The sequence below is a fragment of the Bubalus bubalis genome, chromosome 16, assembly GCF_019923935.1.
Source record: "Bubalus bubalis isolate 160015118507 breed Murrah chromosome 16, NDDB_SH_1, whole genome shotgun sequence".
In the NCBI taxonomy this organism is placed as follows: Eukaryota; Metazoa; Chordata; class Mammalia; order Artiodactyla; family Bovidae; genus Bubalus; species Bubalus bubalis.
Window position 1 is genome coordinate 60,082,984 of NC_059172.1, and position 25,333 is coordinate 60,108,316.

Below are 25,333 nucleotides of genomic sequence, written 5' to 3' on the forward strand. Positions count from 1 at the left end.
ACAGTTATTTACTGGAGACCTTCCACATGGCATAAAATTTGTTAATCTCTGGCGATACTACAGTAAAAAAGAAAAGTGGAAAATTCTTCATTCTAGCTCTCCTGACTTGTAATAGAAAGTAAGATAGTTATAAGTATATTTAAATAGTGATATATTTTGCTACAGGCTTGCATGGGAAAGAGACATGGAGCTTTTAAAGGCAGGCACTCTGTATCAAAAGCAGGTTGTAAAAGAGCTGGTTGCTAAAGGGAGTCAATTCAAATTTTGATTTACACATAATTCAGTCAAAATATTGATAAGAATAAAAGAAGGAAGTGAGGAAGAAAGGAAAGAAAAAATGAGTTAGTAAATAGGTTGGCAACCTTTTATTTTATGAAGCCCTTTGATCTTCCTCCTGGATCCTGCCACCCCAGACCAGCAGCCTTAAGTGTTTTACTCCCATTTGGGATTCTGCCCTATGGATAAAGAAGAAGGTAAGTTACAAGTAGGGAACTTGAAAGGAGACAGCTTTCTCCTGCTGGAAATTTCTTTCTAGTGCTAAGATGGAAGAACTTGGTAGTTAGGTCATGTGAGACGTCTGATCACTGCCGACTGAGGAAGAAAACTCATGAGAAGCAAAAGACTCTCCCAACAGAGTCTTAATCTGCTGTTGGCAGAAGAAAGACTCCAGGGACCTTCATATCTAGTGAAGACACAGAAGCACTGGCGCCACAAATATGCCCCAGGAAAGAATTTTGACTCTAAGTTTCAAGACTGAAAGTGACTTGAAAGAAGTGTACTCAAGGTTAGGGATAAAACCCGGGCAAGATAATCGATAATAATAAATTATTACAGAGATACACAAAAATTCCTGGGGGATTTTATTTTCTTTAAAGACTTGTGCTTTTGCACTATCCACATCTCTCTGTAACACTTATTTATTTAAATAGAGAATCATCTTTTATAAGAGCAGGAAGCTGTATCTACTGGATGCCTATCTGTTTTGACCACATGTTTATCTGAAGGTAACTTAAAGACATTGGGTGCTAATTGCTGGCCAGGACTCAGGAAGAAATAAAAAATTTTGTGTGTCTTACACTCGTGGATCTAAATGTAAAAATGACGGCAACATCCTAGATTTTGCAGACAACTAATAAGAAATTTTGAGTAAAATGTGGTCTTGGACAGTTCTCAAGTTAAACATTAAAAAAAAAAATTGTGCCAGGTGGATGGTTTCATTTGTTTTAGAGAAATGGGGATCTCTGATCCTTTGCTGTCAATTCATCAGTTGACATTTTCAGACACTTGCTATATATCACAGAGGAATTTCTCCTTCAATCATTCAGCTCAATTCAAAATGTAGAGACATGATGAACACCTACTATCCATCAATAAAATATATACTTGCTTCCTACTATGCGCTCAACTTTAAGGGACACAAAAGATATGTCAGTCAAATAACAGATGATGGAAAACTGAAATACATGAAAGTCTTAAAAGATAACTTTCTTCCTCTTCCCTTCCTGAGGGGAAATTATTCTTTTTTGCCCCATTGAAGTCAGACCCTGCCTTGTGACTTTGGCCAGCGAAATTTACTGGAAATTGTCATGCGTCAATTTCAGGCAGAAGTTGTAGGAGCTAATTCTTGCTTTACCATAGGTTTCTTTCCTTTTACTGCAATGTCTGGCAATGTTCCAACAATAACTCCTTTGTCAGCCTGGTTCCCAGAGCATAGCAATATGGAGTTTGACTCCTAACTGGGCTACAGGAGATATGTAACATGGGTGAGAAATAACCTTTTGTTTCTATGAGAAGCAATGTTTTGAGGTTACTCGTTACCATAGCATAACTTGGCCTACTCTGATTTATACACAGCATCACTCTAAAAGTAACATTTATTGAGTGTTTACTATATCCAGAGCATATGATCAGGGCTTTATATGCATTATCTCATTGAGTTCTCATAAAACACCACGAAGTAGGTATTATATTACTTCTATTTTACAGATGTTGAACTAAGTCTCAGAGCTAAGACCTGTTATGCAGTATTAGGGTTGAGTTTTAGAACCTAGCATGCTTGAATCAGAGCCCATAAACTTAACTATTATGCCATACTACTTATATAATATAATCACAGGTTAAAAAGGAATCTTTGGAATAGACCAGAAGTGCCCTGGGCAGTTCAGAAGGGGAGAAATCAATGTACATAGAACTTCTCAGGAAGAGCTTCAAGAAAGAGGTGAGAATTTTTAAATGGTCAGGTTGTAGATAGGAGAAAAGGAAGCTGACTGTTTTCTGGCTTTTCTGGGATGGGGAGGGAGAAGAAAGAGACCTCATCTGTCTGGGTAAAATAAAGCAATACAATGGCTATGCCAAACCTGGAAATTGGTTTAGTCTACGCTTAAGAACTTCACAGTCAGAGAGAGACGATAAGGCATTTACCAAATTGCTATCATAATTCAGGCAAGCTCCATTAGGAGACTTGCTGGAATTTTCCAAACTGTGTGTTAACATATCAAGTTAAGACTAAGCAGAAACCACTTCACCAATGCAGGATAGGGATTTGGAAAGAACAAGTCATCTGCAGAGAAGGAGCCAGGGACCTAGATAAATACTCTCAAGCACATAACATTCCTTGTCTCAAATCCAGAAGGTGCCAGTGTAGACATAATCCAATTAAACTGATGGAAAATAGCAGGAGAAGTAATGTGTGCATGACAGTTCCTGGTCACATCAGACCAAAAGGGTTGGGAGTGGGGGAACCAAGGCTGTTTCTGTACATCCTGTGCATCTGTGATGCTAGCTCAGGCATAGAATGAGATCAAGATTTCACGAGTATGTCAATGGGGCAGCTTACAGCAAAGTGTTTCTGGGTCCCTTGCCCATGGCATCTTAATTTAGGAGACCTGGAGTTGCACCCAGGAATCTCTTATGATTCTAATGTTGATGATCTTTGAATCTCATTAAATAGCACACACATATACACATAATAATAACAACAATAAAGAAAGCATTTTTCTAGAAGTTAAGGAAAGCCAGTGTTGAAACTGAAATACAGGGAATAACATGCTGAGTTCTATGAAAGAGATACCTTATGCTTTAAGAATTTAGCAGTCAAAAAATACCACATAATTTTAAAATAAACTGTAATTCAATGATCAGCAAAAAGGAATGGAGGAGAGGGTCTATGAACCTCTGAAATCATATGCAGATGTTCTGTTGGCTCATTTTCATCATTCCTGAAGAAAATCTATATATTCATCAGATTTTTAAGGAGGTCATAATTCAAAATGTTTAAGAATCACTAAGTCGGAGCTAATTCCATTTCACTTGAACTTCAAATGGAGGCTGGAATTTTAGGAACCAGAAATGGCAGCATTGGAGACAGGACTCACAAAACCAAGGGTACAGGGTCAGAAAAGCGAGATAATTATTTGTGATGCAGTAAGTTTAGGTAGAGTATGAGATGTTTATAGGACAGTTGTTGGAAATAATTCTGGGAAAGTAGGTAAAAACATAATCCTGGAGAGCTTTGAATGCCAATTATTCATTATGTGATAAGAAGTCATTGAAGGTTTGGGTCAGAAAAATGACACATTGAATCTGTTCTTCAAAAAGAAAGGATAGAATGCAAGTGATGGAGAGAAAAAGGTGAAGGTATTGGACAGCAAGCTGTAGTTGGTCCTAATGAAATAGCCGATCACGTGAAAAGCAGGAAATAGAAACAAGACATGTTATTAATGAAGAATTTACAATACTTAACAATTGATTGGGTGTATGGTGACGTGAAGAATGACCAACTTAGGGTGACTGACAAAAAGAAGGGTAACAGGTGCAGTAACGGCACTCATATTTATTGAACCAAAACTATTTTCCAGGCACTAAGAATGACAATTTGGGTTCATTCTCTCTTTTAGCTTTCTCAGGAACTCTGTGGGGTAGGTACTGCTATTTTCCCCATCTCACAGATGAGGAAATACAGACACAAAAGTAAATTTCTTTGGGTTATACAGCTAAAGTAGAGAGAAGCTGACACTGGAATGCAAGCCTATAAAACTTGAAAAGCCATGTTCTTAATCATCACTCTGTACAGTTTTGAGAGAAGTGAACATTAGTTCACATTTTGACTTATTTCGGTATGTCATGTGAACATCCATGTGGAGATAACCACAGTGCATTTGGAAAAGTGGAAATGGAAATTGGAATAGTGGTCAGAAGTGGAGTTAGTAGCATGTGGATGATGGTGAAGCCACAAGAATAGAGGAGATTGCTCAAGGAGAAAGGATGGTGGGAGAAGAGGAGTGCTAAGTTCAGGACCGGGTGACCAGCCATAGCTAGGGACAAGGAGAAGAGGGAAAGTCAAGAACAAAGGGCATAGAAGAAGAGTTTACAAATGTAGGAGAATAATCAGAATAGGGAACAGTCACCCAAACTAAAGGAGGTGATATTTACAAGGAGAGGCCAATTATGCACAGCAGAGAAGTCAGAATAAATGAAGAACGTCGAGGGGCTTTGAAGGTGTCAAGTAAGAGAGGTTCAGTTGTGTAGTGTATAATTCAAGTTAATTGTTTAGAATGGGAACCAGAAAGAAAGATGTTCAAGAGTTCGTAGATGGTAACATAAGGAAGTTGTGAGAGTAGATAGCATTTGGAGCAGTTGGATAAAAGGAAGGAAGAAATAGGTCAGTCAGTAGTTCACATAGGTAACAAAGTTCCAAAAAAGTATTTACCTCTTTGTTTTCACTTGCTAATGTATGGAGAACTTGAGTGTGATCCATGTTTGATAATGCAAGGGAAAATGGGGAGAACTGATGGAGTAAAACACTGGGAATACAAGAGAAGGACGGGCCTTGGACAGGTAGCAGAATGTTATTATTCATAGAAACCTGCCATTATTATTACTATTATTGTTAAGATCACAAAAATGACAATACTAGAAACCCAGGGTGTGCCTATAGGGCCTTTGTGATTAATCTACGAGGATAGCTCAAAAAAGCAAAACCGAAACAGAACAAACCTCTAACCCATCTTTCTGAAAATAATCACCTAGCTGTTGGGTCTTGGACCTGGTAGCATGGTTTGGAGTAATCGCAGTGTCTCCCCTGCAGAAAGAGGTCTCAAAGTTGCATAGCAGCTCTGTACCTTGAGTACCTCAGCTGTCTGTAAGACAGAGCAGCCCCTTGGGTTTCTTACTGGATAGTTTTATTGCAAGCTTATAGTAAATGTCTTACTAAATCCAAATGAACAGAGGCTAGACTTGCCTCCTTGGGGCCAATTAAATGGGATTGGGTAGATCTCCTATACCCTTTGGAGCTGTAAGGCTGTACTGCTAAATAGATTAAGTGACTTGTCCAAGGTCACATAGCAAATGACAGAGCTGGGTCTTAAACCCTCATCTCTAGGACCAATCACTTTCTAATGCATCTTGAAAAATAGCTTAAATACAGAATGTCACTAGGAAATTTCTTCCTATAAACAAATACATGCTTCTAGGGTTTTTTCTCACCACCTACTTTAGATCTTCCTCCTCATTGGAGAATAAATTCTCAAAGCTGTGCTTGGGGACCAGCCGTGGCATCCAGAGATGGGTACAGAAATGTTTCTTGGTGTTTTTAATCATTTAATATTTTCCCATCACAGAGGGTCTTAGGTTCCTATTATTCCTGTAACAAATTAGCACACACTTTATGGCTTTAAACAACACAAACTTACAGTTCATGAGGCCAAAATTCTGTATATATTTCACTGGGATGAAGTTAAGGTTCCAGCAGTCCTGGTTCTTATGAAGTCTCCGAGAAAGTATCTGTTTTCTTGTCCTTTCCAGCTTCCAGAAGCAGCCTGTAGAGGCCCTTGACTCACGGCCCTTTGCCTCCATCTTCAAAGCCAGTGGTAGAGCGTTTTCAAATCACATTCTCCCTGTCTCTCTGCTTCTGTCATCTGACTCCTCTGCTTCACTTTTATAAGTACTCTTGTGATTACAAGGGGCCCACCCAGATAATCCAAGGTAATCTCATCTCAAGATTCTTAACTTCAGTTCAGTTCAGTCGCTCAGTGGTGTCCGACACTCTGCGACCCCATGGATGGCGGCACGCCAGGCTTCCCTGTCCATCACTAACTCCCAAAGCTTTCTCAAACTCATGTCCATCGAGTTTGTGATGCCATCCAACCATCTCATCCTCTGTCCTCCCCTTCTCCTCCTGCCTTCAATCTTTCCCAGCATCAGGGCCTTTTCCAGTGAGTCAGTTCTTTGCATCAGAGAGCCAAAGTATCGGAGTTTCAGCTTCAGCATCAGTCCGTCCAATGAATATTTAGGACTCATTTCCCTTAGGATTGACTGGTTGGATCTCCTTGCAGTCCAAGGAACGCGCAAGAGTTTTCTAGTCCAACTCTCACATTCATACATGATTACTAGAAGAACCACAGCTTTGACTAGATGGACTTTTGTTGGCAAAATAATGTCTCTGCTTTCTAATGTGCTCTCTAGGTTGGTCATAGCTTTTCTTCTAAGGAGCAAGCGTCTTTTAATTTCATGGCTGCAGTCACCATCTGCAGTGATTTTGGAGCCCAAAAAAAGAAAGTCTGTAATTGTTTCCATTGTTTCCCCATCTATTTGCCGTGAACTGATGGGACCAAATGCCATGATCTTTGTTTTTTGCATGTTGAGTTATAGTCTTAACATGTTATATTCTTAATTATGGCAAACTTTCTATCATGATGTAAGGTAACATCCATAGGTTACAAGGAGTGGGTCAGGGACATCTCAGGGGTGCCATTATGGCCTACTACACAGCAAGGAACAAATACGCACTGTTATGGATGTAAGTCAACAAATCAATTAGCAAATATTTATCAAACACTTATTATGTACCATCCTATAATAGCAGAGTTGAAGGAAACATATATCAATGTGAGACTTGTTTTCTTCCCTCAAGGATCTACAGTATTCTCAGGAGAAGAAAATTAATTTTCACGAAACAACTATATTCTAAATTCTGGGGTACTAACTCTAAATGCCACAGGGCTCCAGAAAACTCAGTTGAGTAGTATAGGTTGGAGAAGCTGGTGAAGTTTTCATGGGGAAAATAGAGACACTCAAAATATAAATGTATCAGGAAAGGAGGTAGGGAGGAAAAGCAGCAATTCCCAAATGAATTGGGCTGTAGGAGCCAAAGTGTGGCCCCAGGAATGGAATAAGCCTTAAAAATGTACAAATACCCTGTACAAGCTCAGGGGTCAAAAAACTGTGGGCCTCAGGTCCAATTCAGTCCTCCCCCTGTTTCTGTTGGTTTGTTTGTGTTTGTTGTTTGATTGTTTTCCCCCATTTTATTGGGATGTAATTGACACAAAGGACTGTATAAATTTAAGGTGTATAGCATAACGATTTGACTTACATATATAATGAAATGATTATCACAATAAGTTTAGTGAACATCCATCATCTCATATAGATACAAAATTAAAGAAACAGAGAAAAAATTTTTCCTTGTGATGAGAACCCTTAGAATTTACCCTCTTAATAACTTTCATATATAATGCATGGTGGTGTTAATTTTATTTATCATGTTACATACATTACATGGCTAGCATTTGTGTTGGCCAAAATTTCATTTGAGTTTTCTATAACATCTTATGGAAAAGCCAGAGTGAACTTTTGGCCAACCCAGCACTTATTTCTTATAAGTGGGAGTTTACACTTTTGATTGCCTTCATACAGCTTCCTCTCCTCCAATTCCCCACCTCTGGTAGCCACAAATCTGATCTCTTTTCTTATTAGCTTGTTTTTTAGTATAATTAACTACCACACAATTGCACTCATCTCACACGCCTAGTAAAGTAATGCTCAAAATTCTCCAAGCCAGGCTTCAGCAATACATGAACCGTGAACTTCCTGATGTTCAAGCTGGTTTTAGAAAAGGCAGAGGAACCAGAGATCAAATTGCCAACATCTGCTGGATCGTTGAAAAAGCAAGAGAGTTCCAGAAAAACATCTATTTCTGTTTTATTGACTATGCCAAAGCCTTTGACTGTGTGGATCACAATCAACTGTCGAAAATTCTGAAAGAGATGAGAATACCAGACCACCTGACCTGCCTCTTGAGAAACCTGTATGCAGGTCAGGAAGCAACAGTTAGAACTGGACATGGAACAACAGACTGGTTCCAAATAGGAAAAGGAGTACTTTTCCTAAAGGAAAAGGAGTCAAGGCTGTATATTGTCACCCTGCGTATTTAACTTCTATGCAGAGTACATCATGAGAAACGCTGGGCTGGGAGAAGCACAAGCTGGAATCGATTGCTGGGAGAAATATCAATAACTTCAGATATGTAGATGACACCACCCTTATGGCAGAAAGTGAAGAGAAACTCAAAAGCCTCTTGATGAAAGTGAAAGAGGAGAGTGAAAAAGTTGGCTTAAAGCTCAACATTCAGAAAACGAAGATCATGGCATCTGGTCCCATCACTTCATGGGAACTAGATGGGGGAACAGTGGAAACAATGTCAGACTTTATTTTTCTGGGCTCCAAAACCACTGCAGATGGTGATTGCAGCCATGAAATTTAAAGACGCTTACTTCTTGGAAGGTAAGTATGACCAACCTAGATAGCATATTAAAAAGCAGAGACATTACTTTGCCAGCAAATGTCCGTCTAGTCAAGGCTGTGGTTTTTCCAATGGTCATGTATGGATGTGAGAGTTGGACTGTGAAGAAAGCTGAGTGCCGAAGAATTGATGCTTTTGAACTGTGGTGTTGGAGAAGACTCTTGAGAGTCCCTTGGACTGCAAGGAGATCCAACCAGTCCATCCTAAAGGAGATCAACCCTGGGTGTTCTTTGGAAGGAATGATGCTAAAGCTGAATCTCCAGTACTTTGGCCACCTCATGCAAAGAGTTGACTCATTGGAAAAGGTTCTGATGCTGGGAGGGATTGGGGGCAGGAGGAGAAGGGGACGACAGAGGATGAGATGGCTGGATGGCATCACCGACTCGATGGACGTGAGTTTGGGTGAACTCCAGGAGTTGTTGATGTACCGGGAGGCCTGGCATGCTGCAATTCACCTGGGGTCGCAAAGAGTCGGACACGACTGAGTGACTGAACTGAACTGAACTGAACTTATGTTAGTTCCTATTGTACAAAGTAATGATATTTGTATACATTTCAAAATGATCACCATAAGTCTAGCTATGATATTTACCATACAAAGATATTACATAGTTATTGACTGTATTTCACACTGTACATTTTATACCATGACTCATTTTATGCCAAACTCATAAGTTTCTACCTCTTAATGTCCCTTAACTATTTCTTTCCTCTCACAACCCACATCCTCTCTAGTAATCACTTGTTTGTTCTCTGTGTCTTTAACTCTGTTTTGCAATGTTTGTTCATTTGTTTTGTTTTTTAGATTCCACATATAACTGATAACATACAATATTTGTCTTGTTCTGTCTTACATATTTCATTTAGTATAATATATTCTAGATTCATCCATGATGTTGTAAATGGTAAGATTTCATTATTTTTTATATGGTTGAACTACATATATGGTTATACACATACACATATAAAATATACATATTCTGTATTAATTCATCTATTGATGGACACAGGTTGCTTACATATCTTGGCTATGGTAAATAATGCTGCAATGAACATAGGGATGTGTATATCTTTTCAAATTAGTGTTTTCATTTTCTTTAGACAAATTTTCAAGGGTAGAATTGCTAGATCACATGGTCGTTCTATTTTTAATTTTTATCTCCAAAATGTTTTCCATAGCAAATGAATCAGTCTACATTCCCACTAACAGTTCATGGGGGTTCCCTTTTCTCCACATCCTAACTAATGCTTGTTATTTCTTGCCTTTTTGATGTTAGCTATTCTGACACATGTGAGGTAATATCTCATTGTGGTTTTGATCTTCATTTCTCTGGCAATTATCAATGTTGAGCATCTTTTCATGTGCGTTTTAACTGTATGTCTTCTTTGTTCAAATATCTATTCAGTCTTCTGCCCATATTTTAATTGGGTTGTTTGTTTTTTGATATTCAGTTGTATTGTTGTTGTTTAATCACTAAGTTGTGTCCAACTCTTGCGATCCTGTGGACTGTAGCCCACCAGGCTCCTCTGTCTAGGCAACCTAGGGTTTCCCCGGCAAGAATACTGGGGTGGAGTGCCATTTTCTTCTCCAGGGGATCATCCCAACCCATGGATCAAACCTGTGTCTCCTACATTGGCAGGCAGATTCTTTACCTTTGAGCCAACAGGGAAGCCCAGTATTGAATTGTATAAGTTTATATATTTTGTATCAGTCAGTTCAGTTCAGTCGCTCAGTCATGTCTGACCCCATGAATCGCAGCACGCCAGGCCTCCCTGTCCATCACCAACTCCCGGAGTTCACTCAAACTCACGTCCATCAAGTAAGTGATGCCATCCAGCCATCTCATCCTCTGTTGCCCCCTTTTCCTCCTGCCCCCAATCCCTCCCAGCATCAGAACCTTTTCCAATGAGTCAACTCTTCGCATGAGGTGGCCAAAGTACTGGAGTTTCAGCTTCAGCATCATTCCTTCCAAAGAAATCCCAGGGCTGATCTCCTTTAGAATGGACTGGTTGGATCTCCTTGCAGTCCAAGGGACTCTCAAGAGTCTTCTCCAACACCACAGTTCAAAAGCATCAATTCTTCGGCACTCAGCTTTCTTCACAGTCCAACTCTCACATCCATACATGACCACTGGAAAAACCATAGCCTTGACTAGATGGACCTTTGTTGGCAAAGTAATGTCTCTGCTTTTCAATATGCTATCTAACCTCTTATCAGTCATATCATTTGCAGATATTTTCTCCCATTCAGTAGCTTGTCTTTTTGCTTTGTCAGTGGTTCCATTGTTGTGCAAAATCTTTTAATTAAGTTCCATTCTAAAATTTTTTGCTTCTGTTTCCTTTGCCTTAGGAGACTGATTCAAAAAATATTCTTTGATTTATGTAAAAGAATGTTCTGCCTATATTGTCTTCTAGTTTTATGTTATCCAGTCTTAAATTTAGGTCTTTAATTAATTTTGAGATTATTTTTGTATATGGTGTGAGAAAATGTTCTAATTTTATTCTTTTACATATAGCTATCCAGTTTTCCCAGCACCACTTATTGAAGAGACTATCTTTTCTTCCTTGTATATTCCTGCTTTTGTAATAGATTAATTAACAATAGGTAGATGAGTTTATTTCTGGATTCTCTTCCATTGATCTGTGTGTTCGTTTATGTACCAGTACCTTACTATCCAGATTGCTATAGCTTTGTAGTATAGTCTAAAATCACAGAGTGTGATACTTCCAACTCTGTTCTTCTTTCTCAAGGTCGCTTTGGCTATTCAGGGCCTTTTGTGGTTCTACATAAGTTTTACGATTATTTGTCCTAGTTCAGTGAACAGTGACATGGGTATTTTGATGGATTGATTAAATCAGTTTTGAGTGGTATGGACATTTTGACAATATTAATTTTTCCAATCTATGAATATGGGATATTGTTCAACTTATTGGTATCCTCTTCAGTTCCCTTCATCAGTGTCTTATACTTTTCAAAGTATAGGTCTTGCACTTCTTTGGTTAAGTTTATTCCTAAGTATTTTGTTCTCTTTAATGCAAAATCAGATTGCTTTCTTGAATTTTCTTTCTGTTAGTTAATTATTCATGGAGAAGGCAATGGCACCCCACTCCAGTACTCTTGCCTGGAAAATCCCATGGACAGAGGAGTCTGGTAGGCTGTACTCCATGGGGTCACAAAGAGTCGGACACAGCTGAGCGACTTCCCTTTCACTTTTCACTTTCATGCATTGGAGAAGGAAATGGCAACCCACTCCAGTGTTCTTGCCTGGAGAATCCCAGGGACGGGGGAGCCTGGTGGGCTGCCGTCTATGGGGTCGCACAGAGTCAGACACGACTGAAGCAACTTAGCAGCAGCAGCAGTAGTTCATTATTCAAGTATAAAAAAGCAACAGATTTCTAAATATTAATCTTATATCCTTTACTGATATATGTATTGGTTCTAATAGCTTTTTGGTGAAAGACTTCAATATATTCTATATATTGTATCATGTCATCTGCAAACAGTGACGATTTTACTTCTTCCCTTCCAACGTGGTTGCCTTTCGTTTCTTTTTCTTACCTAATTGCTGTGACTAGGACTTCCAGTACTATTAAGTGCAGGTGATGTACAGGTGGTGAGAGTAGGCATTTTTGTCTTTTTCCTGATTTTAGAGGAAAAGCATTAGATTTTCATCATTTTTTTTTTAGCTTTTCATCATTGAGTAGGTTGTTAGCTGTAGGTCTATCATAAATAGCCTTTATAATGCTGAGATATACTCCCCTTATATCCACTTTGATGAGAGTTTTTATCATGAGTAGACGTTGAATGTTGTCAAATGCTTTTTCTGCATCTATTGAGATGATCATGTGATTTTTATCCTTCCTTTTGTTAATTAGATGTATCACATGGTTTACTTTGTGGACATTAAGCCGCCCTTGTATCCCTGGCATAAATTCCTCTTGACCAGGGTATATCCTTTTTATGTATTGTTGAATTCAGTGTGTTAATATTTTGTTGAGGATTTTTACATCTATATTCATCAGAGATATTCATCTGTAATTTTCTTTCTTTGTAATGCTATTGTCTAGTTTTGTTATTAGGGTAATAGAGGCCTCATAGAATCAATTTGGAACAGTTCTTTCCCTTTCAGTTTTTTGGAATCATTTGAGAAGGATAGGTATTATCATTATCTCTTCTTTATATGTTTGGTACATTCCCCTGTGAATCCATCAAGTCCTGGATTTCTGCTTACTGGAAGTTTTTTTAATTACAAATTCAGTTTCACTACTAGTAATCAGTTTGTTCAGATTGTCTATTTCTTCCTGATTCAGGTTGTCTGCTTCTAGAAATTTGTCCATTTCCTCTATGTTGTTGAATCTGTTGGCATATAGCTATTCATAGTATTCTCTTATGATTTTTTTTTTTGTATCTCTGTGTTATCAGTTGTTTTTTCCTCTTTTAATTTTATTCATTTGGATTGTCTCTCTTTTTTTCTTGATAAGCCTAGCTAAAGGCTTATCAATTTATTTTTTTAAGAAACTAGCTCTTGGTTTCATTGGTCTTTTCTATTTTTATCTCTCTCTTGTTTATATGATTATATATGATTTTATTATTTCTTTCCTTTCGCTGACTTTGGGGGTTTGTTCATCCTTCTTTTTCTAATTCTTTTGGATATTAGGTAGGGTTGTTTATTTGATACCTTTCTTGTTTCATGAGGTAGGTCTATGTTGATATAAACTTCCCTGTTAGAACTGCTTTCACTGTGTCCTATAGACTTTGAGGTATTCTAAAATTTTCCTTTGGCTTTCTTCATTGGCTCATTGGTCATACTGGTTTTCTGTCTGTATGATTTTTCCATTGATGTGAGTGGGATATTAAATTCCCCTACAATTGTATTACTGTAATTTCTCCCTTTATATCTGTTAATATTCACTTTATATTTCTGTGTTCCACTGTGCTTAGTCATTCAGTCATGTCTGACTCTTTGCAACCCCATGAACTGTAGCCAACCAGGCTCCTCTGTCCATGGGGATTCTCCAGGCAAGAATACTGAAGTGGATTGCTATGCCCTCCTCCAGGGGATCTTCCCAACCCAGAGCTTGGACCTAGGTCTCCCACATTATAGAAGGATTCTTTACTGTCTGAGCTACCAGGGAAGCATATAAGTTGCATATATATTAAGAAGTATTGTATCAGTTCAGTTCAGTACAGTTGCTCAGTCGTGTCCAACTCTTTGCGGCCCCATGGACTGTAGCACACCAGGCTTCCCTGTCCATAATCAACTCCTGGAGCTTGCTTAAACTCATGTCCATCGAATCAGTGATGTCACCCAACAATCCCATCCTCTGTCATCACCTTCCTCTCCCACCTTCAATCTTTCCCAGCATCAGGGTCTTTTCAATGACTCAGTTCTTCCCATCAGGTGGCCGCTTCAGCTTCAGCATCAATGAATATTCAGGACTGATTTCCTTTAGGATTGATTGGTTTGATCTCCTTGCAGTCCAAGGGACTCTCAAGGGTTTTCTCCAACACCACAATTCAAAAGCATCAATTCTTTGGTGCTCAGTTTTCTTTATAGCCCAACTCTTAATCCATACATGACTACTGGAAAAACCGTAGTTTTGACTAGATGGACATTTGTCAGCAAAGTAATGTCTCTGCATTTTAACAAGCTGTCTAGGTTGGTCATAGCTTTTCTTACAAGAAGCAAGCATTCTTTAATTTCGTGGCTGAAGTCACCATCTGCAGTGATTTTGAAGCCCCCAAAAAGAAAGTCTGTAACTGTTTCCATTGTTTCCCCATCTATTTGCCATGAAGTGATGGGACCAGATGCCATGATCTTAGTTTTCTGAATGTTGAGTGTTAAGCCAACTTTTTCACTCTGTTCTTTCACTTTCTTCAAGAGGCTCTTTAGTTCTTCGCTTTCTGCCATAAGGTGGTGTCATCTGCATATCAGACATTGATATTTCTCCCAGCAACCTTAATTCCAAGTTGTGCTTCATCCAGCCTGGTATTTCACATGATGTACTCTGCATATAAGTTAAATAAGTAGGGTGAAAATATACTGCCTTGACGTACTCCTTTCCCTGTTTGGAACAAGTCTGTTGTTCCATGTCCAGTTGCTTCTTGACCTGCATAGATTTCTGAGGAGGCAGATCAGGTGGTCTGCTTTTCCCATCTCTTTCAGAATTTTCCACAGTTTGTTGTAATCCACACAGTCAAAGGTTTTGGCGTAGTCGATAAAGCAGAAATAGATGTTTTTCTGGAACTCTCTTGCTTTTTCTATGATCCAACTGATGTTGGTAGTTTGATCTCTGGTTCCTCTGCCTTTTCTAAATCCAGCTTGAACATCTGGAAGTTCACAGTTCACGTATTGTCAAAGCCTGGCTTGGAGGATTTTGAGCATTACTTTGCTAGTGTGTGAAATGAGTGCAATTGTGATCACACCATCATGGTTATGTGGATCATGAAGATCCTTCTTGTATAGTTCTTCTGTGTATTCTTGGAGAAGGAAATGTCAGCCCACTCTAGTACTCTTGCCTGGAAAATCCCATGGATGGAGGAACCTAGTAGGCTACAGTCCACGGGGTTGCAAAGAATTGGACACAACTGAGTGACTCCACTCACTCAGTATATCCTTGCCACCTCTTCTTAATATCTTCTGCTTCTGTTAGGTCCATACCATTTCTGTCCTTTATTGTGCCCATCTTTGCATGAAATGTTCCCTTTAATCTCTAATTTTCATGAAAAGACCTTTAGTCTTCCCCATTCCATTGTTTTCCTCTATTTCTTTGCATTCATCACTAAGGAAGGCTTTCTTATCTCTCCTTCCTATTCTTTGGAACTCTGCATTCAAATGGGTATATCTTTCCTTTTCTCCTTTGCCTTTAGCTTCTCTTTTTTTCTCAACTATTTGTAAGGCCTCCTCAGATAATTTGCATTTCTTTTTCTTGGGAATGGTCTCGATCCCTGCCTCCTGTACAATGTCACGAAACTCCGACCATAGTTCTTCAGGCACTCTATCAGATATAATCTCTTGAATCTATTTGTCACTTCCACTGTATAATCCTAAAACATCTGATTTAGGTCATACCTGAATGGTCTAGTGGTTTTCCCTACTTTCTTCAATTTAAGTCTGAATTTGCCAATAAGGAGTTCATGATCTGAGCTACAGTCGGCTCTTGGTCTTGTTTTAGCTGACTGTATTCTTCATCTTTGGCTACAAAGAATATAATCAATCTGATTTCGGCCTTGACCACCTGGTGATGTCCATGTGTAGTCTTCTCCTATGTTGTTGGAAAAGGGTGTTTGCTATGACCAGTGTGTTCTCTTGGCAAAACTCTGTTAGCCTTTGCCCTGCTTCATTTTGTACTCCAAGGCCAAACTTGCCCGTTACTCCAGGTATCTCTTGACTTCCTACTTTTGCATTCCAGCCCCCTATAATGAAAAGGACATCTTTTGGGGGTGTTAGTTCTAGAAGGTCTTGTAGGTCTTCATCAGATCAGATCAGATCAGTCGCTCAGTCATGTCCAACTCTATGCGATCCCATGAATCACAGCACACCAGGCCTCCCTGTCATCACCAACTCCCGGAGTTCACCGAGACTCACGTCCATCGAGTCAATGATGCCATCCAGCCATCTCATCCTCTGTCGTCCCCTTCTCCTCCCACCCCCAATCCTTCCCAGCATCAGAGTCTTTTCCAATGAGTCAACTCTTCACATGAGGTGGCCAAAGTACTGGAGTTTCAGCTTCAGCATCATTCCTTCCAAAGAAATCCCAGGGCTGATCTCCTTCACAATGGACTGGTTGGATCTCCTTGCAGTCCAAGGGACTCTCAAGAGTCTTCTCCAACACCACAGTTCAAAAGCATCAATTCTTTGGCACTCAGCTTTCTTCACATTCCAACTCTCACATCCATACATGACCACAGGAAAAACCATAGCCTTGACTAGATGGACCTTTGTTGGCAAAGTAATGTCTCTGCTTTTGAATATGCTATCTAGGTTGGTCATAACTTTTCTTCCAAGGAGTAAGCGTCTTTTAATTTCATGGCTGCAGTCACCATCTGCAGTGATTTTGGAGCCCAGAAAAATAAAGTCTGACATTGTTTCCACTGTTTCCCCATCTATTTCCCATGAAGTGGTGGGGCCGGATTCCATGATCTTCATTTTCTGAATGTTGAGCTTTAAGCCAACTTTTTCACTCTCCACTTTCACTTTCATCAAGAGGCTTTTTAGTTCCTCTTCACTTTCTGCCATAAGGGTGGTTTCATCTGCGTATCTGAGGTGATTGATATTTCTCCCGGCAATCTTGATTCCAGCTTGTGTTTCTTCCAGTCCAGCGTTTCTCATGATGTACTCTGCATATAAGTTAAATAAACAGGGTGACAATATACAGCCTTGACGAACTCCTTTTCCTATTTGGAACCAGTCTGTTGTTCCATGTCCAGTTCTAACTGTTGCTTCCTGACCTGCATACAAATTTCTCAAGAGGCAGATCAGGTGGTCTGGTATTCCCATCTCTTTCAGAATTTTCCACAGTTGATTGTGATCCACACAGTCAAAGGCTTTGGCATAGTCAATAAAGCAGAAATAGATGTTTTTCTGGAACTCTCTTGCTTTTTCCATGATCCAGTGGATGTTGGCAATTTGATCTCTGGTTCCTCTGCCTTTTCTAAAACCAGCTTAAACATCGGGAATTTCACGGTTCACATATTGCTGAAGCCTGGTTTGGAGAATTTTGAGCATTACTTTACTAGCATGTGAGATGAGTGCAAACCATTCAAATTTAGCTTTTTTAGCATTACTGGTTGGGGCATAGACTTGGTTTACCATGATATTGAATGGTTTGCCTTGGAAAGGAACAGAGATCATTCTGTCGTTTTGGGGATTGCATCCAAGTCCTGCATTTCAGACTCTTTTGTTGACTGTGATGGCTACTCCGTTTCTTCTAAGGTATTCTTGTCCACAGTAGTAGATATAATGGTCATCTGAGTTAAATTCACCCATTCCATTCCATTTTAGTTCACTGATTTCTAAAATGTCGATGTTCACTCTTGCCATTTCCTGTTTGAACACTTCCAGTTTGCCTTGATTCATGGACTTAACATTCCAGTTTCCTATGCAATATTGGTCTTTACAGCATCGGATTTTACTTTCATCACCAGTCACATCCACAACTGGGTGTTGCTTTTGCTTTTGCTCCATCTCTTCATTCTTTCTGGAGTTATTTCTCCACTGATCTCCGGTAGCATAATGGGCACCTACCAGCCTAGGGAGTTCATCTTTCAATGTCCTTTTTGCTTTTTCATATTGTTCATGGGGTTTTCAAGGCAACAACACTGAATTGGTTTGCCATTCACTTCTCCAGTGGACCACATTTTGTCAGAACTCTCCACCATGACCCGTCCATCTTGGGTGGCCCTACATGGCATGGCTCATAGTTCCATTGAGTTAGACAAGACTGTGGTCCTTGTGATCAAATTGGTTAGTTTTCTGTGATTGTGGTTTTCAGTCTGTTTGCCCTCTGATGGATAAGGATAAGAGGCTTATGGAAGCTTCCTGATGGGAGGGACTGATTGAGGGGGAAACCGGGTCTTGTTCTGATGGGCAGGGCCATGCTCAGTAAATCTTTAATCTAATTTTCTGTTGATGGGCAGGGCTGTGTTCCCTCCCTGCTGTTTGACCTGAGACCAAACTATGGTAGAGGTAATGAAGATAATGGCGACCTCCTTCAAAAGGTCCCATGCATGCACTGCTGCACTCAGGGCCCCTGACCCTTCAGCAGGCCACCATCAGCCCACACCTCTGCTAGAGACTCCTGGATACTCACGGGCAATCCTGGGACAGTCTCTTGTGTGGACACTGCTCCTTTCTCCTGGGTCCTGGTGCATGCACAGCTTTGTTTGCACCCTCCAAGGGTCTGTTTCCCCAGTTCTGGTGGCTCTATGGTGGGGTTAATGGCAACCTCCTCCAAAGAGGGTTTATGCCATACCTAGGTCTGCTGCACCCAGAGCCCCTGCCCCTGTGGCAGGCCACTTGTGACCTGTACCTGCACAGGAGACACTCAAACACAGTTCTGGCTCAGTCTCTGCAGAGTCTCTGGGTCCTGGTGCACACAAGGTTTATTTGAGCCTTCTGGGTATCTCTGGCAGGTGTGGGGTTTGATTGTAAACATGATTCTGACCTTCCAACTATCTTTCTGGGGCTTCTCCTTTGCCCCTGGATTGGTGGCGGGGTGGGGGGCGGGTATCTTTTTTTGGTGGAATCCAACATTCAATCCCATGGATGGAGGAGCCTGGTAGGCTGCAGTCCATGGGGTCACGAAGAGTCGGACACGACTGAGCAACTTCACTTTCACTTTTCACTTTCATGCATTGGAGAAGGAAATGGCAACCCACTCCAGTGTTCTTGCCTGGAGAATCCCAGGGACGGGGGAGCCTGGTGGGCTGCTGTCTATGGGGTCACACAGAGTCGGACACGACTGAAGCGACTTAGCATAGCATAGCATAACATTCTCCTGTCAACAGTTGTTTAGCAGCAAGTTGTAATTTTGAAGTTCTCACAGGAGAAGATGAGTGCACTTCCCTCCAATGCACCATCTTGATACATTTTATATAATCTTATATATATATATATGTATTATATAATCTTATATTTATCCCTTTATCAATACACAATGCTTTCTTCATCTTTTGTTATAGATGAAGAATCTCTAAAATCTATTTTCTCTCATATGAGAATTTCTGTACACTCTTTCTTGTTGATTCTATTTGCATAAAATCTTTTTCCAACCACTTACTTGCAGTCTGTATTTTTAGCTCTGAAGTGAAACTGAAAGTTTCTCAGTCATATCTGACTCTTTGCCAGCCCATGGATTGTAGCTAACCAGGCTCCTCTGTTCATGGAATTCTTCAGGCCAGAATACTGGAGTGGGTAGCCATTCCAGGGCTTCCCAGGTCTCCTGCATTGCAGGTGGATTCTTTACCTTCTGAGCCACCAGGGAAGCCCTGGAGGTTACCAAGGAAGCTCTGAAGTGAATCTCTTATAAACAGTATATAAATGGACCTTGTTTTTTTTTTGTTTTTTTTTGTTTTTAATCCAATCAGCCACTGAGTATCTTTGGATTAGAATGTCTATTCCATTGACATTTAAAGCAATTATTGATAGGTATATACTTTTTGTCATTGTTATTTGTGTTTTGGTTGTTTTTGTAGTACTTGTCTGTTCTTTACTTCTTTTAGCTTTTCCCCTTGTGTTTTGATGATTTTCTTTAGTGATATGCGTATTTTCCTTTCTCTCTAGTGTTTGTGTATCTGTTACAAGTTTTTGATTTGTGATTAGCATGGGATTCATATATGTCGACTTATATTCCCTTGTTTTAAATGGATAGTCACTTAATTTCAAACACATTCTAAACAATCTACGTTCTTTTACTCCTCTCCCCCATGTTTTGTGCTTTTGATGTCACCGTTTGCATCTTCATGTTTGTCCCTCAATGTTTATTGTACTTAATCGTTGCTTTTACAGATTTTGTCATTTACTTTTTTGTAGTAGCTTATTAAAGTGCTTGGCCCACAGCCTTTATTACATATCGGCCTTTATTATTGGGATTTTTCCTTTCCTATAGATTCTCACTTCTTATCGTAACCTTTTCTTTTCCACTTACAGAAGATCCTTTAACATTTCTTTTAGGGTAAGTTTGGTCTTTTAGTTTTTGCTTGTCTGAGAAATTATTTATCTCTCCTTTAATTCTAAATGTTAATAATAATCTTCCTTGGGTAGAGTATCCTAGGTTGCAGATTCCTCCCTTTCAGCACTTTGAATACATCACGCCACTCCCTTATTGCCTGTGAAGTTTCTGTAGAGAAATCAATTGATAATTCTATGGGGATTCTCTCATACATGACTTCTTTTTCCTCTTGCTGACTTTAGAATTCTTTAACTTTTGCTGTTTTACTTATGTCCTGTTGTGGGTTTGTTTGGATTCATGTTCGATTCCTCAGTGGTTCCTGAAACTGAATTTTCTTTCCTTTCCTAGGTTAGGAAAGTTTTCAGTTATTGCTGTATCAGATATGTTGCAAAGGCCTCTTATCCTCAACTTTTAAATTCTTTCTTCTGTTTGGCTTCAGTGATTTCCACTACTCTGTCTCGCTTACCCTGTCTTCTGTACCATCTAATCTACTGTTGATTCCTTCTGGTGTATTTTTCATTTCAGTTATAGTGTTCTTCAGTTCTGTTTTGTTCTTCTTTATATTCTCTCTGTTAAAATTCTCATTCTGTCCATCCATTCTTCTCCCTAGTTCTTTGAGTGTCTTTATGGTGATTACCTTGAACTCTCTTTTAGGTGGATTGTTTAATCTCTGCTCCACTGAATTCATCTTATGGAGTTTTGCCTTATTTCTTCATTAGGAACACATTCTCCTGTCACTCATTTTGCTGTTTTTATTTCTGTATATTTGGTAAGTGGATTACATTTCCCAACCTCGGAAAAGTGGCCTCTTGTAGGAGAAGGCCTATGTGTCTCAGCAGCACACTCGCATCTGGTCACCAGAGCCACATACAAAGGGTTTCCCCCTATGTGGGCTGTATGAGCAGTTTTAATTGTCTTCCTGTTTTGGGATTGCCCACCCTGGGGTATGTGTCTCTACTATACTGTATCTATATTCCCCCTACCTGTTTTGTTATGGGTTCTTTTTTATATCTTAAGTTGTAGAAAATCTTCTCTGCTAGTCTTAAGTCTTTCTCATTAATAGTTGCTCTGCAAATAGTTGTAATTTTGGAGCACCTATAGGGAAGTGAGTTAAGTGTCTTCCTCCTCCACCATCTTGGTGACTCCTCTCTACCTGCTTTTATGAATAAAGTTTTATTGGGACTCGGCCACATTCATTTGATCTATGGCAGACATGAAAGGTTGTGACAGAGATTATATAGCTCACAAAACAAGAATATTGACAGTTTGGTTCTTTACAGAAAAGAGAAAAAAATTCTGCCAACTCTTTCCCTAGATAGAAGAATACAGCAGGAAGGACTTTAGAAAGGACTCAAAGTAGAGACCCAACAATGTTGAGACTGGTGTAACCCAGGCCCCTCTGTAGTTTAGCTCAACACAATGTTTTCTGTTCTCAAAGCTTCAAGCAATAGAGTTTCCAGGCCTTCTCCTAAAGTTGCTCTGGGTCTCCTGGCATGGGCCATTGACTAGTGGAGGTGTACTCAGGAGAAAAGTGGACAGAAACAGGGACATGCACAGGGCAGTGACTTGGGAGGCTGGTCCTTGGGTTCCTGGGCAAATAACTCTTGGAATTTTTTTTTATTTCTGTGTCTCCTTATGGAATATAAAATGGATCTTCCCAGCCTTTTCACAAAAGTCTCTTGTAGGTCAGAAGAGGGACTGAGCAAGAGAAAATGTGTTAGTTGCTCAGTCATGTCTGACTCTTTGTGATACCATGGACTGTAGCCCACCAGAATCCTCTGTCCATGCAATTCTCCAGGCAAGAACACTGGAGTAGGTTGTCATTTCCTTCTCCAAGGGATCTTTCCAACCCAGGGTTCAAACCTGGGTCTCCTGCATTGCAGGCAGATTCTTTACCCTCTGAGCTACCAGGGAAGCTGAGTGAGAGAAACAGCACGGATCAATAAGCGAAAACTTCCTCACTCCTAACAAGAGAGCTTATTTGTATTTTTAACAAATACTTGTTTTATACATAGGCTGTAGAGGAAATAACAAAAAATGGTGTCTGCCCCCCATCTCCCACAGGAGCCCTTAGTCTAAGAGAATAACCAACACAAACTTAACAAAGAATAGATAAGTAAGAAGAGAAGGAAGAATGTGATAAAAGTGTCAAAGTGATAGAGACAGATGGTAAGTGTGATGGGAGGAATTTACAGAAGAAGGAGATGGATGTGAGTTAGCATAGAGCTGTTTGGGAAAGTCCTTGGAGAAAATGGCATTGCATCTGGTCTTGAGGCGCCTGGGTCACATTTGGATTTGGGAAGTGAAAATGGAACACATTCACAATGGAAAGAAAAGAATGGTCAAAGCATGGCATTGCAACTATGAATAACAGCTCAGAAAATAAACTAATATCATTGGGAAGTTGGGCAGCTACGTTGTACATCCAAAGTACACAAAACTGCAGAGAGACCATCATGAGGAAGATAGAGTCTTCCTGTATATGTAAGAGAAGTTCATAATTAGACAAATACACATGCAGTGAAAAGCAATGATAGACAGCAAAATGTATGGTAAATGTCAAATGTGTAGTTTGAACAGCAACTACCATGACCAGGTCATCCCTGATGGAGATGGTCAAGGCTCTCTGATGGAACATGATTAAAGAAAAGTCAGATAACCTTGGATAGGACATTCCCTGATTGCTGATTATTACTTTTTGCTACCACTCAAAGGTGAAAAGGGAGGTTATTACTCTTGATGTTTACATCCTTGGAAACATAGATCTTGCTTTTCAGTTCTTGCCAGAGTCCTTTCTCATTAGAGCTATTTTGGTTAAACCATAGAGTCTATTTCAAATTCAAGGATGGGCTAGAATGCTGCCTTGTACTCAGTTTAAGATTGTTTTTATTTGGATTATTCCCAAAGCAGCACAGTAGTACAAATAATACAAATAAGATAAGCACAAAGATAAACGCACATAGCTCTATATTATTACCCTTGATTGTGAATATGTGTACCCAAAGTACAATTGAACTAACCACACACCAGAGTGAGGTGTACTCCAGGCTGAAGAGAAAGAGGGTTATGGACTCATTGTCTCCTTTAGCCACAGCCAGAGCGTCATCACCAGAGTATGAATACCATTTATTTTACTAAGAGAACTATGTCTCCCAGGCTTAAGGACCAGAATCTGGAACTTGATACTCACTCTAAACCAGCCCTAGAATCATTCATTTCCCCCTTAAATGCACCTGCACTTCAAAGTGTGCGAATTTTTCATTTATGACCACTTTGGTTTTTCAGTAGGGTTGCCTAACAATGGCCTATTATATAAACTACCATCACACTCGTCCTACTCTTTAGAATGTAAGAAGCCATGCCAATGTGAAAATTCTCTAAATGTAAACCACATATGGAGAACAGGGTTGAGAATATGACAGGTAAAGAGGTACAGCTTTGTCCTACTTGGAAGATGTCTCCATAGGGAGTTCCTCAATTCTAGGCTGCTTTTGCTCAGTGATCTCTGTTGGACACTGAGATTTGACACTGTTGATTTTTACTTCTCCAGATAATGACAGGTTCTGTTTTTCAAACATGCTGCCAAAATACTCTCCCATCCCACATCCCTTTTTTCATGGAGACTTTGCAATTACCCTCACCAAGAGGTAACCAAGAGGTTGCTGTGGAAGTGATGTTTTGTTACTTCCGAGATGAGGTCAAAAAAAGCCATGCAGTGTCCCCCTGGTTCTCTTGGAAAGTTCATTCTGGGGATACTTCTCTTGATACCCAGCTGCCATGCTATGAGAAACCCTAGCTGCATGGAAAGGCCATGTGCTGATGTTTAAGTCGATAGTGACAGCTGAGCCCAGCATTCAAGCCAGCCACCCACATGTCGTCATGATGCCCAGAGATGGTTTGGTCATCCTAGCTTTGGGGTCTTCCTACTTGAGGACCCAGACATAGAGGAGCAGGAACAAATCATTCCCACTGCTCCTGTTCAAATGTCTGACTCACAGAATCTGTTAAAATAAAATGTTACTGTTTTATACCACTAAGTTTGGGGTGGTTTGTTACACAGCAAGAAAAACTGGAACATAGCCCCAACCATGGGTTTGGGTTAAAATTAAAATCCCTTTGCTGCCTCCGTTTTCACATTTGTCCAAAGTCTAGTTTATTCTCATTTAATCTTTCCAATTTTCCTTGGGCTTCCCAGGTGACTCAGTGGTAAAGAATCCGCCTGCCAATGGAGAGACTCAGGAGATATGGATTCAGTCCCTGAGTTGGGAAGATCCCCTGGAGAACGGAATGGTTACCCACTCCAGTATTCTTGGCCTGGAGAATCCCATGGACAGAGGAGCCTGGTGAGCTACAGTCCATGGGGTCACAAAGACTCAGACATTACTGAGCGACTGAACATGCATGCAACTTTCCTTAGATATCGTAATGAATTGTTTTCTAGCGTCTTCACTTTCCCAGCAGTAGAATTTTGTGTTTTTACCCAAGATTAAGTTCTCATTCACTGAGGAAAAACTACTAGAAAACTTAGTTTTTAAAAAAAGTCTTGGTATAGTCCAGTTTGCTCTGTTCCTACTAGAATTGCTAGGAATGCTCTATATGCTTCTAGGGGCATACCATAAGAATATATGTAACTTGGAATGTGTTCAACAGTGTGACAAAAATGTTTAAGGACTTTAAATTTTGTTATGCGATGACTAAGAAAGTAAGGTTAGTTTGCTGCTGCTGCTGCTGCCGCTAAGTCGCTTCAGTCGTGTCCGACTCTGTGCGACCCCATAGACGGCATCTCACCAGGCTCCCCCATCCCTGGGATTCTCCAGGCAAGAACACTGGAGTGGGTTGCCATTTCCTTCTCCAATGCATGAAAGTGAAAAGTGAAAGGGAAGTCGCTCAGTTGTGTCTGACTCTTCGTGACCCCATGGACTGCAGCCTCCCGGGCTCCTCCGTCCATGGGATTTTCCAGGCAAGAGTACTGGAGTGGGGTGTCATTGCCTTCTCCGAGGTTAGTTTAGGCTGGAGTAAAATATAGTAAACTTTTGGGGAGATGGGAATGGAATGGTGATTTTGGAACTCACTATTATTAGA

The 25,333-nt window shown here is 40.0% G+C and overlaps 1 long non-coding RNA gene across 1 annotated transcript; it reads right to left on the reverse strand.

Annotated features, from left to right (window-relative positions):
* Nucleotides 1-350: 350 nt before the first annotated feature.
* LOC123329661 lies at nucleotides 351-5,942 on the reverse strand. Its single transcript, XR_006545171.1, has 2 exons — nucleotides 5,691-5,942; nucleotides 351-455 (listed from the first exon to the last, which is right to left on the reverse strand). It is a non-coding gene; the product is annotated as an uncharacterized LOC123329661 (long non-coding RNA).
* Nucleotides 5,943-25,333: the final 19,391 nt, after the last annotated feature.